General features: G+C 34.9%; 1 long non-coding RNA gene across 1 annotated transcript; it reads left to right on the top strand.

Annotated features, from left to right (window-relative positions):
• Positions 1-389: 389 nt before the first annotated feature.
• On the top strand, positions 390-2,261 carry LOC107655996 (uncharacterized). Its single transcript, XR_001630505.1, has 3 exons — positions 390-490; positions 1,943-2,024; positions 2,143-2,261. It is a non-coding gene; the product is annotated as an uncharacterized LOC107655996 (long non-coding RNA).
• Positions 2,262-4,969: the final 2,708 nt, after the last annotated feature.

Raw genomic sequence — 4,969 nt, 5'->3', positions numbered from 1 at the left:
TTTAATTGATAAAAGCCTACATGGTTACTTTTTACTGATAGTTCAAATACTTTTGCATTACATGATTAATATTTTTGAAACTTAAGTTACTTTCGTTTTGCATCGTTACTTTTTATGAAAAGGTAATTTAATTTTGTTACATTACTTTTATCCTTCATTGAAAGTCAATTTACTTCAGAATTATTTTGTTATTTTTTTATGGAACGTTAAATTACGTTAATGCAGGGCTACCTCAGGGTTAGAGAGATTCATTGGATAGATTAATTGTCACTCACCTGTAGTCAAACCAATTAATGTCACCGTTTCCAAGTGGGTCCCACCCTCTGAATGTATGAAGTGACAGGGTACGATGAAGAAAACGCCAAAAATGCAACTTTTCTGCAGCTGACAAACGTTAAATTAGTGACTTAAGTTGGTGCCCAAACGAACGCAGCGTCTGTGGGGCTGCTAGATAAACAGACACGCAGAGAAAGTGCAGCTAGTGATGCAGGTATGTTAGTTATCATCATTTATTTTGGCGGGAAAAAGCAGGCCTTGTTGCCAATCAACGTCATTTTGGGATTGATCATTGCCGGAGTTCAAAATTAGTGCGTACAATGACTTGGTTGGGAGCTGATTAGCATATCATTAAGAGTTTGCATTTAAAGTCAAAGATCAAACACTAGAGGATTTTTAAGGTTTCCACAAAAAGTACATTAACTACCTGTATATCTTTATTTTAACGCTTCGTTTTAGTTTTCAAATCATAAATACTGTTGTTATATTTATTGAACAATAGGCATAGCTACAATTTTATAAAATAATAATAATAATAATAAACTGTTTTTCTGCTCAGTAGACCAGTGTAATTTCCACTAGCAGATATATTCCATATTTAAGGTAGCCTATTTCACAACGCATAACTATATCTAAAGTAGGCTATATATTGGTTAGAGGAGGGGGAAATCCTGTCTATACCCAGCTACAGTAGGAAGAGTTCCTTGTGTCCAGGAAGGATTCATCTGTAATTATTTGTTGCCAATGTAATATTGTATTTTTATTTGTTTAATTTCACTGTGTAGAGTAGGTAAAGCTGTTATCCTAAATAATGGGTGGATGTGTTACTGTAAATAAATTACTGAACAAATTACTGCTAAGAAAAAAATCTTAGCTGCCTAAATTTTAGTCAGTGTGGCTTTATGAGTAATTTCTAATTACCGTAAATTGAAATAAATTGTCAGAAAAAGTTGAATCAAGTTAAGTTAACATTATAAAATAAAGGGAAAAAATGTCATGACTTGCTGTACTTTTTTAACAGCGTAGAAAACCAATCTAACCTATCTAATGACACTGAGTACGTTTACATGGACAACAATAATCCGATTTTAACACGATTAAGAATCTACCATGTAAACAGAGATTTTTGATTACCTTAATCCGACTAAAGTCATACTCGAAGTAACACAAATCGAATTAAGACGTGGAGTATTCCTATTTTAGTCGAATTATTGAAGTGCAGTGTAGAGACTTTTTTTTATTACTTTCGTATAACATGACTAATATTTTTGGAAACATAAGTTACTTTCGTTTTGCTTTGTAACTTTCTATGAAAAGGTAAATTACGTTTGGTTTTCTCACAGAGATCTTTTCCTCCAGAGTGGAAGTGGATATTATGAAGTAAATTTAACAAGTAAAGCTATTCATAAGTTGTTATTTAAAAACCCTTATTTGATTATGTAACGCGCATTACTTGTAATACATTGCCTCAACACTTTAATTTAGATGAAATAAGATCTGCTCTTCGATCTAAATTGGAAATGGATTTGTATTCCCTCCTCCATTACAGGAGCAAACCATCCCAGTTCTTGTTGCACTGCACTGTGGATTCATGCAATTGGAAAATAAACTACTTTCCATTTGCCTTCATAGTTTTTATTGTTCTGGTTTTCTCATGCTTTACAAGATATGCTTGAAAGAACATAAACTCCAAAACATTTCTACCGGCCTGTTTCTATCTCCTCTCCATCAGGGCTTAAGCCCCAGCAGTAAGCTGTTACATCGCATCCTGTTTGCCACATTAATTTCCTGCGCTTAACAATATTTTAGCATAATTAACAGGAGTGAGCCAATCTGCTGCTCATTGATTCCTCCTCTTTCTCTCAGAAACACACACTCAAAAGAGGGTGAAAGTCTGGCTTGCTTTATTAATGAGGACCATCTGTGCAGAGGCACAGTGAATGAGAGAAAGAGGGAGGGAAAAGATGAAAAGAAAGCGGAGAGGGGGAGAAGAGGAAAGGAGTGCTGAGAAGGAGCTGAGAGAGCTCAACAGAGGAGTTTGGGGTCTGAACTGAATCTGATAAAGATCCTGGGTGAGTCTAAAAACCGTAGGAAGACAAGGAGAACAGTTTTTCTTCCTTTAATGTAGGGCTGTGCAAAAAATCGAATGCGATTTTCATGCTGTACTTTTTTAACAGCGTAGAAAACCAATCTAACCTATCTAATGACACTGAGTACGTTTACATGGACAACAATAATCCGATTTTAACACGATTAAGAATCTACCATGTAAACAGAGATTTTTGATTACCTTAATCCGACTAAAGTCATACTCGAAGTAACACAAATCGAATTAAGACGTGGAGTATTCCTATTTTAGTCGAATTATTGAAGTGCAGTGTAGAGACTTTTTTTTATTACTTTCGTATAACATGACTAATATTTTTGGAAACATAAGTTACTTTCGTTTTGCTTTGTAACTTTCTATGAAAAGGTAAATTACGTTTGGTTTTCTCACAGAGATCTTTTCCTCCAGAGTGGAAGTGGATATTATGAAGTAAATTTAACAAGTAAAGCTATTCATAAGTTGTTATTTAAAAACCCTTATTTGATTATGTAACGCGCATTACTTGTAATACATTGCCTCAACACTTTAATTTAGATGAAATAAGATCTGCTCTTCGATCTAAATTGGAAATGGATTTGTATTCCCTCCTCCATTACAGGAGCAAACCATCCCAGTTCTTGTTGCACTGCACTGTGGATTCATGCAATTGGAAAATATTGCCTTGATAGTTTTTATTGTTCTTGTTTTCTCATGCTTTACAAGATATGCTTGAAAGAACATAAACTCCAAAACATTTCTACCGGCCTGTTTCTATCTCCTCTCCATCAGGGCTTAAGCCCCAGCAGTAAGCTGTTACATCGCATCCTGTTTGCCACATTAATTTCCTGCGCTTAACAATATTTTAGCATAATTAACAGGAGTGAGCCAATCTGCTGCTCATTGATTCCTCCTCTTTCTCTCAGAAACACACACTCAAAAGAGGGTGAAAGTCTGGCTTGCTTTATTAATGAGGACCATCTGTGCAGAGGCACAGTGAATGAGAGAAAGAGGGAGGGAAAAGATGAAAAGAAAGCGGAGAGGGGGAGAAGAGGAAAGGAGTGCTGAGAAGGAGCTGAGAGAGCTCAACAGAGGAGTTTGGGGTCTGAACTGAATCTGATAAAGATCCTGGGTGAGTCTAAAAACCGTAGGAAGACAAGGAGAACAGTTTTTCTTCCTTTAATGTAGGGCTGTGCAAAAAATCGAATGCGATTTTCATGCGCATCTCATCAGTAAAGCCGCTCCTGTGATTAGTAGGCCTAGTAAATCTCCAGCACGTGCTTTCAGATGGAGCGGCATTTACTACACAGAGCCGTAGTTCACTGACAAGCTACGCAAAATCGCGTTCAAAATCGGCAATGAATCGCCTGCGATTTTGTGTAGTGATCTACGGTTCTGTGTAATAAATGCCACTCCATCTGAAAGCACGTGCTGGAGATTTACTGCTAATCACCAGAAGCGGCTTTACTGATGAGATTCGCATGAAAATCACATTCGATTTTTTTGCCCGGCCCTACTTTAATGTCTTCCTTTAAACTCATCATGATAAATCAATAGTCCACCCAATTATTTACTCTCACATTTTTCACCCCAAATTTGAAGATTTTTACTAAAGATTATGAAGACAATCTAAATAGTAATAGTTAATAGTAGTTTTGATTTTATGCAGATTTTAAATGTTGGTCTTTTCCGCAGACAAAGCCTTCATCTGCCTTCAGAAGACTTGTTACACAGACCTCTTTAATGATATTTGTGCATTTATGACATTTATATTAAGCTATATATTAAGTTGTTGTATGTTGTTCTACTTTGTGTTCCACTGATAAAAATAACAGCATATGGGTTTAAAATCATAAGTAGCACCTGAGTAGTTAATGATAAAACTTTCGTTTTCATTGGGGAAACAAACACTTTAACACTTCAACAACTGTTCACGTATATTATAAGACAAAGATATTTTTTTGACACACACTGCAGTCTGTTCAGTTAGTACCAGTGTTCATAAACTGAGAAACTGAAAAAGAAACTGCTAAGCAGGTGTGACAGCTTTTTGTTAGCTTTTTTTTTATTTAAAGGCTTGAATGCAAACTTTAACTTTGGATCAAACAGATGGTTTAATTAACAACAGTCTGACACTGCATTGACGATGTGAATATGATAAATACACACATACATGGAATATTTCTTAGGTTTTAAAATTGTAAAAACAAAAACAAAATTAAGAATATATCATTTCTGCATTTCAAGGTCACTAATGAAACGCTGGAAAACTTGATCATCAGTTTTACACAAATTGGTGCAGTTCACACAGCTCAAGTGCTGGGCGGCATGCAAATACTAAGACATTTAGAATTCATTTACATTTTCCAATTATACTTTTCACTCAGTTTTTAAATACATAATATAAGACTTTTGGACCCCAGTGTATTTTATTATAATGCTCAACAGATCGTTTTGCTGTCAAATCGATTAATCACGATTAATCGCATCCAAAATAAGTTTGTGTTTACATAATGTATATGTGTGTGCTATTTATGTGTATATATAAAAATACACACATACATGTATATATTTAAGATATGTTTACAAATATATGTATATTCATATTTA

The sequence above is a fragment of the Sinocyclocheilus anshuiensis genome, unplaced genomic scaffold (assembly GCF_001515605.1).
Source record: "Sinocyclocheilus anshuiensis isolate Anshui unplaced genomic scaffold, SAMN03320099.WGS_v1.1 scaffold51, whole genome shotgun sequence".
Taxonomy (NCBI): Eukaryota; Metazoa; Chordata; class Actinopteri; order Cypriniformes; family Cyprinidae; genus Sinocyclocheilus; species Sinocyclocheilus anshuiensis.
The sequence above is the reverse complement of the archived record's forward strand: the minus strand, read 5'-3'. Positions and strand labels throughout refer to the sequence as shown.